Genomic DNA, 15,206 nt, shown 5'->3' with positions numbered 1-15,206 from the left:
GGGGGCTTTTAAACCCGGAAATGTAAACCAAAAACACGGTTTACATTTTCCCAAAAAAAATCGGAGCTATGGAAGCGGACCAGACTCATGTATTACAGAGTTAACATATGCCAATGGCTGAATACACAGCAAATGGCATAAGAAAGATGCACAACACGTAAAAACAACTTTAATGTCATGTCCACAGTAATGCAAAGTACAACGCAGGGCATGTGCAAACTGGAACATAAAGAAAATATATAAAAATGTCATAAAATCGCAATGTAATACAAATCAGGTGTACACCATAATGCACAATAGTAGGCATGGAACACCACAACCAAGGTGCAAAGTTTGCTAAGGGCCTGCGATAGTGTTCGGTGCGGTAACTATGAATTAGTAGTCAATGCCATGCAAATGAGGCAGAGAATACTGAATCGCAAATGTCCCACCGGATGAAGGTTGAACCATACGGCACAGCGCTATAACACCAAGGAGTGGCTCAGAGGAGATACATGACATCAGCAGAGGGGTGTGCCACCGTAGCAGTAAGCACATTGGAGCAATGCAAATCTGGCCTGTCCGTTGCTAAGCAAAGCTGCAGGACAGGGGTGGGGAGGAAGGTATAGAATTGTTTAGTTGAGAGCACACATGGTGCCCAAAAGCACATGTGTACGGGGAAGAAAACGTGCCTGAAACCCAGAAAGCGGATGTATGCGGCACGAACAATAGCACAAACAGGAAGGTCAGGGGAAGAAAAGAAGGAAATGATGAAATAGCGTATTTGAGATACTAATGAGGAAACAATAACAATCAACTCACGGGGCCAATCGACGGCAGCTGTCAAGTCTGCTTGCAGAAACCTGCAAAACAGGATAGGGAGGCATTGGAATGCAAAGAAAGGAGGGGAGGCATTGGATTGCAAAGATAGGAGATCTGTCATAGCAGAGCAAAGCAAACCGACAGTAGACCGGCAATAGCACACATTACGCAAGATAGCCAGGTCTAGGAAAGTACAAATGAAAGCAGGCTGCATGCATGCCAGAAAATGGTAGGTGGAACGTGCAGAAATGTAAAGGGAAGGTCAAGAGGTAATCCACGGCAGCCAAATGTAATTCAACACCAAAGGCACCACAATAGTAGTTCCGTTAGTAAAACACATAAGATACCTGTAGCTATGATGTCATACACACCCTATGACATCATCGGTGTTCACAGCACAATAGTATAAAGTGTGAAAGCACCCTACACACACCTGTGTATTCCCAAACACTGCACCATAGGTGTAAACACACGGGGAACTTTTAAAATGTACATGTTGGGAGCTGCCATAGCTGTGATTCATCAGCATGTGTTAGAGACTGATGGTGTTGTGGAGGATGATGCCGACAACCACCGCAGGCCCCAGAGGAGGAGAAGAGTGTTCAGACCAAGGGTAACCTACCAGGGGCTACATGATCTGGAGATAGTAGGTTACAGGGTGGACAGGGACATCTTACAGCAAATAGTGGAGCTGTGGGGCCTGAAAACCAGAAAAACAGAGGGGAACCCATCCCAGTGGACACAAAGGTATGTGTAAGCATGTGAATACTAGCCACAGGTACCTTTCAAAGGCCAACTGGAGATATAATGGGGATCTCACAGGCATCAGCATCCAGGGTACTACACTAGTTCCTGGATGCCATGCCACATGCCAATGAGCATAAAATTTTCCCCCAAACTCAGGAGGAGTTGGCCAGCAATATGCATCACTTCCACCATGTGGCACACTCCCCGGAGGTACTGGGTATAGACTGAAAATACAAATCAAGTCACCACCGGTGAGCATGGTAGGTGCTACATAAACCAAAAGGGGATTCCACTCCATCAACTGCCAGGTCATGCAATGCCCAGGGCTTTATCATGGATGTGGGGCCAGCCCTGGAAGCTACCATGACTATATCTGGCATGCCTCACAGCTGTATCGGGTATTTTCAGGGGACATCCCACATGGCCACCTTGTGGGGATGCTGGCTATGCACTGGAGCCATGGATGATGACTCCCATCAGAAATGCACACAACCCATGCAAAAAGCATAATGAGGCACAAAAACCAGAATCATCATAGAGCATGTGTTCGGGATGCTGAAATCAGGGTTCCAGTGTTTGGACACATCTGGTGGAGCCTTGCAGTACTCTCCAGGCACGTGTGCCCACATCCATAGTATGTGCCATGCTACATAATATGATCCTCGGAAACAGCTGCAGCAGGGACAAAATGGTGAAGGCCCTCATACCCCCGCATTTGCCAAGGCCATCACGGGCACAGAGGGGTTCAGACCATGAACACACTGTGCCAGCCCCAGTAGGGCAGGGGGGGCCCAATATGCCTACGCCTTGGCAAAGAGGGGAAAATAGCACATACCCGACAGTGTAGGCCCCCAGGACTGACACACCCTCCACCTGCACACACAGTAAAATGGATGGCACACAAAACCACCTGTAAATTGTAATGTATAGGGGCCCACTGTGTGAATCCTACATAGGCAGCCCCAAACATTGTACACACAACAGCTATTGGAACAGGAATGTCAACACCTGAAATCGCCTATCAGCATATGTTGGTGCTTTTGGTTTGGTTCCCAGGTACATCGGTGGGTACATGGCCGATTGTCAGAGGCCAAAAACGGGCAAACATGTTCGCCAGAACATCTAGTAACCAACTTTGTAGAGGAGCAGAGGCAATTAGCCGTGTTTAAGCACTGTTCTGCAAAACTCAGCAGGGGTCCCTGCTGCGTTTAAAGAGGGGGTTCCCCTAATATAATCATGGATGTTGTGTCAAGGCATGGGGGGTACCCGACAGGTATTCACCCCAGCATGCTCCACCCCCTTTTTAAGGTGTAGCACAAAATGTGTGGCTCACGTGATATACATACCCAATGGGCACATACAGTAACATCACATGGACATACCATTAACTGGACTCATCAATATGTAAACTAACTGAGTTACCCGTGACTGCAGTATGGAGTGGATGTACTCCAACAAAATGACATAACTGTAAAATAGATGGCCTTTGTTAAATGCAGTGACTTCGTATTTTCCCGGTTTCCCCTTGAAAGGGGATGTAATGTAACCCCGAAGGAAAGGGTAATGCATGTCAGATGGGTCATCAGATCATATGTTTAACATTACCAGGAATATGCATTGCCCACTGCTGGTGGGTTAAATATAAATTTTGGATATGCAAAAACAGGGATAAGTTTCAATATCGCAGATCATGGTGAATGATGTCCAGAACAGGTGAAACCAGCATGATTTACCCCTGTACTAATAGCACCTGCTCTGAAGGGAAAAACGACCACTGGGTGTAGAACAGCAATCATGTATAGAATCACCAACAAGCGAAGATGTCCCTTTGGTAGGGTTGCCACCTCTTAAAAGATAATGTGGGACATACGTCAGATGTCTGCGGGCCCGACACATACACCCAGCCAGTATGGAAAGCAAAACTCACTTTTTTCCTAGATAAAAGCTCATTCTTGTAATGTTTACTTACTTATTCTGTTTGTTGGTTCAGATACAGAATAACTTTTTTTCATTATTACATAAACTATAGGAAATAAGTATGTTCTAAATCACAGGACTTTTGCCATTTTTACAAATATTTTGCAGGACACAACTCCCCAAGAAGGACTGCCCCTGAGGGGACAGCGGGAATAACCTATGGCAGGTTTTAAGGGACAGTACAAACAAAGGCGAGTCCAGGCAGTATACACCAACAAGTACACAATAAAAGGGGAGCTTGCCGTCATTTTCCTGATATATATATATATATATATATATATATATATATATATATATATATATATATATAAAAAAAGGCACATATATACATATATATAAAAAGATAGAAACATAGAGTGATATATGTTGATATATAGGATTCAGCGATATCTGCAAATATATATAGATAGGTCAACGACATCATAAATTGGAGGTACAAATAAGGATCCCGCCAACTATGGAATGTGTAACATACCAAAGTGTAACCACGAGGCTGAAAACCAAAGAGAAAAGTACAACCCAGTAATAGCATGATGATATGAAGGAAATTTTTAGCTGCCGGGTTTTCCACATAGGTACTGTGTTCAACTGTGTTTTTAGTGCCCTAGTCTGTGTATTTTGTGTTGAGGGGGTGCATTTTGACTGTAATTTTGTGTGTGCACATCATTTTCTGAGTGCCAACTCGAGGTAGATAACGGTAGGGGGGAAGAGCCGGGCAATGGTACCACCTATCCCCCTTAGGAGGACAGCCCCCCCGGGGAGGTGTGTCCTGACAAAAACATTACGGGAAATTAGATTTTGGGCATTTATGTCCCATAATAAAGTAATAGTTGCATTAAATAGTTATGCCTGTATGTAAGCGTGAATGTTACATGCAATATGATAAGTAGAAAGTCCAACAAAATAGGTATGTATTGAGATAAAAGTATGCTATCCTGTGTACTGAGTGGCTATGTGTTGACCTGTAAACACCGCTTTTGTCCTAAGTGTCCAACAATGGCCATATGAAAAAGGGGCAACCCCCGGCAAAAAGATTCTTTTTTCAACACAACCCCCATGACTGCAAATAACTGGGACAGAAATACGGGGTAGCTGTCATGTAGACATATCCCTTTACATATCCCCAATTTAAATGGAAGTATAAACCCCACCTGCATACTATATAAAAACCCAAATTTAAACCCGGCCCAATGTACAATCCCATAACATAAGTCTACTAACTGATAGCTCTTTAAAAAGGGGCCCACACAATATATGGAATATGTAGAAAGCAACCCCAAAACCTGTTTTGTGCACCCCCCCCAACATCCCACACTAGAAACTATAGAAAACAGACTGTAATAACAGCAAAAAGATCCAGTCAGTCAATTACAACTGCAGAACCGCCAACATCCCCGGAAAATTAAAGGCCCATGCAAAATTGCAGCCATTGTATAATGGAACGGGGATGTTACGGGTTTTTGGGAAATAGTCCGTTAAAGACATTTGGATGACAGGTGCACCCACATGTTGAACCACATATGCTAGCTGTCACAAAATAACAGGACATGAATAAAGTATACTTGTCTCTATGAAAGCAGTTGCAAACATAACAAAACAAAACCCCCAAGGAAGTCCCCCCAAAGGTAGGGAAATGGCCAACCCCCAAGTGGAGAAGTAAATTTAACCCCACTGTTGGTGGTTTAAATGTGGTAGCTGCAAAGCTGATATGCAAGTAATTAGTCACTCAGAATCACCAATGGTGGCGGGAAAAACCATTACAGGTATTGACGTATAAAGGAAGACTTGCCAGACATTCAAACCTATGCTCATACAAAATCCCCAAAGCAGTTTGAGAGATAGAGAAAAAAGTGTAAAAAAACAAGGTATGTAAAACCCCGGGTTGTAAGTATATGTATAGCATGTTTTGTATTAATTATTTACTGTATGTATAGCTTGTTTTGCATTAATTAAAAGTTTTAATGCATAAGGGGGAAAAGGTTTTTTGTAGTGATGTTTGGGAGCATACTTAAGTTTGTAGAAACTTTTCCACCCAGCTGGGTAAAACATCACAGACACCACAAGGGATGCTACATGAGGGCTTTAAACAGAACAATTACATAAAACCCCCTGTGGTAGGGTATGTCCAAAAAGGGCCTCCCAAGGGGATAGTATATGTTAATATACTGTCACAGGGCATTATGATATACTGTAAATGATTGGTACTATGGTATGCTCCCCTCATTGTGTGTCCTGTCCATGAGCCACATTGCATAACATCCTGAGAAAAACATGGGGCAGGTGGATGTGTATGTTGTCAATACCAGAATGGGGGGTGCTGAGAGGCAATAGGGATGTGTGGACACCGTACCATCATCAACTACCCTGGTAACTGTATGAAAGGAGTCCACCAGGTGTAGGGGCCATGCTCTGGCCCTAACAAGCCCAAACCCCGGGTGGCATCAAAGGACCGGAGCCCAACAATGTCTCTGTGAATGATGTCCTTGATGATGTGCCCCATAGCCATGAAACAGTCCAGTCAGGTGTGTAGGACTATAGTCCCACTGGGCATTGTGGTGCCACCTGGGGGGTGTGATAAATGTTTCGGGGCCATTCAGGGGCCACAATGTCTGATACAAGGCTATTACTGAATATGGTGGCCTAGTGGGGAGACATGTCTTCCAGAGGTTTGTGGACATCACAGCCTGGGACTTTGGAAGGTGACATGGGGCCAGTGTCCCAGGACATATAGAGTGCAGGTTAGTACTGTGTAGGTGTGACCACAGGGACCCCCAAACCTGCATGGATTGTGGCCCTGTAGTGAGTGAGAGGGTGTAATGTTAGCATTGAATCCATCCCCCAGCATGTTGCCAACATCACCTGGGTCTGTAATGTTCCTGAGTGACTGTTGTATGGGGACAGCAGATGTGGGTGTTGCCATGACCTGACATACCACCATAATGCCTTGTGGTACCCCCCGGAATGTGCCAGTAATGTTTACGTAGCTAGTCTTGGGTATGTGATGAGGGATCCCGTGGCCCTACCGAGGCTGACCAGTGAGCTACCCCACCCAGGGGAAATTGTACACCACTGTGCAAGAGCCCCACCTGTTATTGTACATTATGTCCATGAAACTTGACCACCAGAGTGGCGTCTGTTATCTGCTGTGTACCATCATGGCTCTGTGTGGAATAGCATGATCCATGCAGTTGTTGTTTGAAGTGCACTGGGGTGTTGCATTTGTATGTGCATTGTCCATCTCCCGGTGTCATGACAATTAACAACCGCTGTAAAAGACGTCTGTAGTAGGTGTTGTAGTACTCATGTACTGTGTATCCCTTAAAAGGGTGTGGTCCCGGGATGTGGCTAACAAGGTTGATTAGCATATGTTCAGAATCCACCAATGAGGGAAAACCCAGGTGTGGAACACCAGTCACATGTTGGTAGTGTTCATGTCAAGGTTAATGTTGGTCTTGGAGGTGGTGTGTATGGGTTGATCCACCCAGTGGAGGTTATGACTCATGGATGTGTCAGTACATGAGTGGCTATCCCAGTTAAGTGTGGGTTGTCAGTCACACATCAGTAGTAGCTGTCTGAGCCCTACTGTCCAGTACCCAACAAATGGGGTTTGGGAAACCCGGGGGGTATGGGGGAATCTGTAGCTTGTTACAATGTGTATAGTGGTTCCAGACACAGTTAGTTGCATGTGGAGCACCTCTGATGCATTGTGCTAAGTAACTAGCCAGGATGTGTGCAACATAGTGGGATATGGGAACACCTCAGCTGTGGGTGTCCCGTCCAGGTATGTGCCTGAAAGGTATGGTCTGTCTATAACCTGTCATTGCAGGTGTGCTCTGCAGACCCTTTAAGGCAGGTCCCAGTCACTGCAGAGATTTTGGGAGTGGTGCATTTAAGGTGTGCCTTCCCGGTGCATCACAGAGGAAGATGCAAGCAATGTGTCACATGACCCCATGTCCTGCTTGCCAGTTCCCATTCTGCCGGTGACTGTTATTGGAAACTTTGCAAGACAGGCAGTATAGAAGCAGCAAGAGCCTTACATGTGATCTGTACTCCCAGGGCTGACAGTTGCAGGTTTTCTGTGCAAAATCATTGTGTTTGACCAGGTCAGTCAAAGCGGACAGATACCAGATGCCTGTGGAATGACAGCAGAAGCATAGGCAACTGTTTGTGACACAGTCAGTCGTTGTTCAGTGGTATCGGGTCCAGATGAATGCATAATGCTCCCAGGGCTTGGCCCACCCCCTTCCGGGGCGGGTGAGCTATTGCATGCCCCCACAGTTTTGGAAGTGGCATCTCAGGGCAGTCCCCTAACATGGGGAATGACAGTCACAGCATACCTGGTGAGGTGTGGATGGGTGCATAGGTTATGTTGCAGAACCAGTTACCCAACAGCAAGATGTGTGACTATCGCCTTGTGTAGCCTGCTGTGGGAACTGCAGTGTGACCCCCTACAGAGTCACCTATGACTGGTGTGTTGTTTTGTTATAACACACTATTGGCTGTATGTGATGGGCACACATGAGTCTGTGGGCTATAAGTTGGTGATGTTGTGTTCCAGATGGGGTTTCCTCTGGTGCCTAAAAGAGTATGGAGGGTACTGCCCGTTGTCCTTTTTGTGGCCTGTGGGGGAGATCATGTGAGACTATGTGATGAGTGGGGTTTTTGAATGTTACACACCCCCAAAACTGTCAGGTGCAGTCAGGGTTGGTGACAGCATTCCCCCCAGCAGGGCTGCATAAGTGCATCCCCACAGGCTGTAGTGTGGGGGAGGTGAGCATTTAATGTGTACATGAGACAATTGCTCTATTGCCACAACAATATCATTGCAGGCCCAAAAGCACTGGTCGTGACAGTTGGACATTCCCGTATATACAACCATGTCTCAAGGGTATGTGAGTTCGTGTGTACAACAGTTGTACCCAAAACAAGCTGGAAATCTTAGGACAGCCAGTGTACCTGTGAGGGAAAAGGTGTGGAATGGGGGCTATATTAATCAGTAGCTCATGACATGCTCCAAGTTCTGAAAAAGTGCCTAGCATGACCATAAATTTCAGATAGGGTGTTGGATAATATCAACCCACAAGTGGTGGCACAGTCAAAAGTGTGGCACCACACTTAACCCCTGAGTATGGTGTGCATGTCCCGAACCATTTATGTAGATGTTAGCAGTACAGATGTACAAGACAGAGGATGTTTGATTACAAATACCTTTGTATGTCACAGGAGTGTTCTACCAGTGGCCTGTTGACAGACTCACAACTACAAAAGGTGCCAGAGTGACATGTGCATATCACACCAGTGCCAGCTACAGTAGAACAGGGTTAATGTGTTGTACTCCACCCTCATTGTAGCCCATACCACACAGACAAATTTTAGGCATCTGTGTATATAAGGATGTGAATGGCCATGACCTATGAGGAATAGCAGTGTCAGTGTTGTGAACAACATACAGAATGGGCTGTGTGGGTGAGGTGTGTGACATATGTGCACATTCTGATGGATGATATCAGCATTGTCACCGCTAGGTGAACATCCCTGTACCCATTAACTACCACCTAGGCTGTGGTCAACATTATGGACACTGTGTAAGGGATGGTGCTGTGCAGTACACCTCCCCAACTTGGTGACTCTCCAGGCCCCTTAGGGTCATAGAGGTACCCCCTGTCATGACAGGGTGCCATCCATGAGCAGGAGATCATTGGACAGGCATATACAGCACTGGGTGACCAATATTGGATCACAAATCACCTTTAAGGGGGAATGGCCATGAGGGGGGGTAAGCCTTCACAATCCTCACCTCCACTATGCAGCATGCTGTCTACCTTGCATAAAGACATTGCTACACCATGATGATGGTGCTACATGCCCTATCCTGATCTGTAAGAAAAATGTCATGGACACCACCGTCCTAATACTAGGATCGCCACATGCTGGACAGATCCCTGTGCCATACATGTGACATACTCCGCCAAACCATGCAACCCCGTCCATCAAAGCTGCACATGTCATCCCAGTCATACATGGTGTGATGGCTGCATGGTAGATGTAGTATCAACTGTTTGGATCAGTAATGTGGCACTGATGCCCCCGGTGGGATAATGGGTGTCTGTTACAGCTGGGAAATTTCCCATACATGCTATGGTTGAAAACCCTCCCTCGAATGTCCGACTAACCATTGTCCCATGTCTATCACATGTGCAACACAGGCGATCCGTGGCAGGATGTTGAACAGCACAGTGCTGTGTAGATGTATATGGCAAAAACATGCATGTACAGGTTTCCATGCTTGTGTGCATTGTCACTGCTCAAGTCCATTAAGGCTGTGTCTGTGTTGATATGTGACATATACACAGCATCAAGGTCAACAGCAAGTGGACACATCCAGGCATGTGCAGATAGGTAAGAACACCAGTGCAGGCAAATAGACATGCCCACATCAAGACAGCATTCACATGGAGTATGAACACTGTAATGAGGTGACACACATATATGGTGATGATATCCAATGCAAAAGGGGGTTACATGTGTGTGACACAAACACATCAGTCATGTCCGTGTCATGATGATTTGCAAAGATAACTGTGCAGATGTACTAGATGTCATAGAAATGTATGTGCAGCAGTATTTCTGTACATCTCTGAAACTGTGACCTGTCACCATCATTATGTCTTACAGATAATGCCTCCCGCCTTCCCGCATAAACCACCAGGAGGATGATGTCCTCATCCACCTCCATGAGAACTATGAGGTGTTGTTCAGCCATGTGCCACAGCATGCCCAGCAGCGGGCCTGTGGCAGGATCTTCGCAGGAGGGTGAACAATGTGGGTGGCCATAACCGCACCTACCAGCAGGTGCGCAGACACTGCACGGACTTGATCGACATGCAAAACAGCGGTGCAATTGCCAGGGGAAAAAGGGGGAACGGGGGGGGGGCCACCACCCCACCCCCCCCTCACACACACCGGGGGGCTACTGCCCGGTCGGGGGACACCCAGAACAGCATCCAAAACACTAGCTGCCATCATGGAGGTGGGTGTCTCCCAACCAATGAGCCTGGAGTTGCCTGGTAAGTCAGTACTGCACATATGGCTATTATATCCCATTTAGTTGCATGTGTCACTGTACATTATGTAAAGTAACAACATATGCAAGGTATGTGGACACATGCTGCATACTACAGTATGCTACCCTGTGTATGCACACATGTGCATACTATATGCTATTTTACAGGCAAATGTGTTAACATGCACAGTGCATTTGGGTGTCATACAGTCATGGATAATGTTCATACTGCTGTGTCACCCTATACAGGTACCTCTGGTGTGGGCCGACATGAGTCCATTGCAGGTGAGACTGTCATCAGTATCAGGCATGTTAAAGCATGATCTATTTGCCATGTGGGCCCGTTAACACTTGCACATTGATGTTCGTTCCAGTCACAATATACAGGTCGCATCACCCATCATTCACACAGCCCACCCATGTGCAATATATACAAACAAAATGATACACCAACTTGAAACCACAGAATTTGTCATTGCTGCATGTGTGGTCAGCTGTGCATACAACGGTGGAGGTGTTCTACAATGGAGGCATATGTAGTATGCATTGGAACAACATGGTGGAGCAACAGTACCCCACAGTGAGCTGTGATATGGGCAGCCCACAGGTGTCACCATTGTGTTTATGCCCCCGCATTGGGTACACATTGTGATGTGCCATCTGACATGTCCCAGACATGTGGGGTTTCTGTTTTTCACACTATCCCATGACCCATAACCCCCCATACCAAACATACAACCCCTTGTCTGCATAGCCCTGTGGATGGTGACATATCTGACATCTATGGGTGTATGTCATAGGGGCAACACAGACATGTGACACACATGGCCATCACACACATTTGGCCAACACATGTGTACACATGGCCATGGGGGATGGCCAGAGACACGTAGCCACACAGTAGATGTGATGTGTATACACCCTGTTGCACATTGTCCACACATGGTCCAATTATAGCCTTAGTTGACTGATTATACAGTTGATGTGGTACACTGGACATCCTAAAAGCCTGTGCACAGCTATGGAGGTGTCACTGAACCCTAAAGATCAGTTGAACATCACGACTGTGTTCATAAAACATGTACAGCTTCCACAGACATTGCCCCCATCGGCCACAGATATGTACATTTCCCGCTGTGGACATCACCTTAGCTGTGCACCTCGTGTGTGTGTGGTAATCAATGTCATGTAAATGGTGAAGACATGTCTGCTATGTGTGGACATGGTTGCCAGGCAGCTAAGACCCTGTAAGTTGTGCAGGGTGTCACGGGGCTCCAGTGACCTGTCATTGACACAGCATGGTTTGGTGTGTAAACATCATGGGTCACAATCCACAGTTATTTGGGTATGCAGGTTATGGCATGAAATTTTACATATTATGCATTGTACAGAAATTGATGCCTCGATGCCATGCAATGGCACAGTGTCTGTCCACACGTATAGCAATGTAGATGGCTCACACTACCCTTCCATGCTCATGAAATTTGCTAAACATGCATTCTATCTGGGGCATACAGACAACCCCAAAATGTGACCCCTTTTGATGCTGTACATGTGGGACACCATTGTGTCAGACATGTATGCATTTTTCCACGCAGCAAAAAGTCAAGGTAAATCAGCCATTTTACTGTATCCTGTTCGGTCCACAGGTTTTGGGGATGCATACTCCCATTGTGTAAACCCTTGGCTACTGATATGACACCTGCTTGCTGTAGTGTGCCCCCCAGGAGGTATGTTACTAACACTTTTAAAGCGGGCCATGTTGTGTACCACAGGCATGCTGCATGCCATCTTTAAATTGGGTGTGTCTGTGTGTGTGTGTGTGTTTTCTGTGTGTGTGTGTGTGTCTGTGTGTGTGTGTGTGTGTGTGTGTGTGTGTGTGTGTGTGTGTGTTTTTTTTTCTTTTCTATTGTAATTTAGAGTCTTTCTTTGCATTCACAGGTGATGTAGGTGCATTACCCTCCCGGTCCATCTGATGTTAGTGTCCCCACAGAAAAGCAGTGATGAACATATGCATGAGGTACAGGCAGGGTTGTCAGGGGCTGAATCTGTGCCAATGGTTGCCACCCCCTATGCCCCCTTTTCCCCCCAAACAGTTCTGCTGCCAACACATACCGCATCACCAGTGGCCATAGAGGAAGGACAGTCAGCGTCTGTTAGCGGAACAGGAATGTGGGTGGCTACAGAAGGTGTGTCTACACACCATGGTGTCAGTGTAATGACTGCAGATGTGCCACACAGGCATGTGGCGGTGCTGTTTGGGGAGGACCTCTGGCAGACATGCACCTGCAGGGACAGCAGCTGGTATCACCAGATGCATGTTCCAGACTGAAATGGTGGCACAGGCGGTTGAATGGCAGAACAGAGAAGGGCAGAGGCTGCAGAGGGCTGCTATCCATACCCTAAATACAACATCCAGGCATTGGCAAATGCTCAACAGCAGATTGCTGATGTTCGGGAAGGCGATTGGGTGACAGGGTTTAATCCTTGACCGTGGCATGGCAATCCATGGCTGAGCTGTCTGTGCTGGAACATCTGGTAGGAGTGGGGGGTTAGGCCAGGGAGGGCCAGCCACCACCTAGTGCAGGTCAATGGGGCCACCTCACATGCCCGCTCCCATAGTCCCGGGTAGCAGTAGCAGTGCAGCTGGTGCTGCTGTCCACCAGGACACAGCAGGCCATGGGACATGGCCCTGGACATTCCCCGTGGGGACACGGTTCCAGTGGACATGTGTCATTGGACAGTAGCCAATCTGTACCTCCTGGGAGTGCCCGTGCAACCCCCAGGCACAGGTCACTGGCCCTGGGACACAGTGAGCTGTACAACCTGGTCTGTACAATCTGGAGCTGTCAATAATACCCGTGTAGGCCTCACAAAGGCAGAACTTTTGCACACAAAACCGCACACAAAACATCTGTAGGGCCCAAAAACAACCCCATGCATACTGAACAGACATGTCCAATCAATCACGGCCTTACCCACAATGATGTCATCCATTGGGGCAGCCTATTGGGAAATATTATCACCCTGTGCATATGATGAAGCCTGTGCCGCATCCATGTCATCCACACCATCGGTGGAAGGACATGCTCAAATCGTCTGATGCACAGGCTGAACAGAATAGTGGGAAATGTAATTTACATTATTTTTAAAAATAGTGAGAAGTGTATTTCAATGTTGTGTGAATATGAGAATATTACATTAGTTGTGTACTGTTGACGCACCAGCATACCATGTAGTACAGGTTTAGCATGCATTGTTATATGTTCACAGTATGTGTCTGGTAAAAACAGTAACAGATGTTGGGATACCCTGGTTCCCTCCTTTTGGTTACTTGCATGTGCCTACAGGTAGCATGTTTGCAGTCCCCATGTGTAACTGTGGAGTACTCACAGGCACATATGGCAATATCAGCATGCTAAAGTACCTCACCTGACTGTTGAAAGTCTAACATACACAGATGTCCCCCATATACTGATCCAAAACATGTGGGCAGTTTAATAGGCTACAGTGGCAGAGATTTACATCCATACCAGGTCACATACAGGTATGTTGACATGGTGCAGGGGTTGTACACAGCGGTCTGGCCAATGAAAAGTTAGAGGCCACTTGATAGCATGAGGCCCACTGTGTAGCAGTAATACCCTGTCCCTTACAGGAACATGCTCACACTGGGGGCAACAACACTTAAAGCACCCCCTAGTGTTGAGGTGAGGACCCTTGCCTATGTGGTCATCACCCCCACAGCCCCCACACAATGTGACACAGAAAGAACATGTACAGGTAGCCAGTCTGGACCAATGGCATCAACAGGGTAGTGGTGCATCACCATGAGGGTTTTGGGATCCTTTTGTTCTGTATGGTAGCATACACCCTCACCCCCCCAGACAGCCATACATACCTACATAAAACACACACACACACTGGGACCCCAAATGACATTTGGATAGCTGATTTTGTGATACACACCCACACCTGCCTAGCTGCTTTCCACACTGCAGTATGTACAGATCTCTACAACAGTGTACAGGGTGTGACAATTGGGGTTTTTTCCACCATATGTGGCATATATGGTCACAACAAAACACACATGGCAGTCTGTGAATGATACACCTGCATATGATGAACGTGTGACAGACATGGGAGTATTGCATTTTTAACCCCATTCGCAATTGTGCTGCTATATGCACAGGAGGATGTAAGTGTTACAGGTGTCAAGTGATTGGGGAAAACCTGACCGCTTTTGGTTTATGTCTCCCCCTCAAGTAACGGGAACATAGCGTACTGTTTGCACATGTTGGATGGTGTGGCACACCTGTGAGCCCCCCTGGCAAACATCCATCTACACAGGTGGATCACCACTTTATGTAAAAATCCATCCATACCTGCTGTACATCCTAGTCTATGTCCCCTATACATGTCAATATGGGGCTGCATTGCCTGCATGTTGTAGTTAGGCACATATGAGTTACTTACATCAGCTACTGACATGCATGGTGCTGCATGCCCACAGATTGTACATGTGTTTGGGCCTTCATGCCTGTCATGTAGCCATGTTTGTATGATTGCAAATTTGGGGGACATGTGTGTTGACATACATAACACATGGACTTTTTTT

The sequence above is a fragment of the Protopterus annectens genome, chromosome 2.part2 (genome assembly GCF_019279795.1).
Source record: "Protopterus annectens isolate FY-2018-M chromosome 2.part2, PAN1.0, whole genome shotgun sequence".
Lineage (NCBI taxonomy): Eukaryota > Metazoa > Chordata > Ceratodontiformes > Protopteridae > Protopterus > Protopterus annectens.
The sequence above is the reverse complement of the archived record's forward strand: the minus strand, read 5'-3'. Positions refer to the sequence as shown.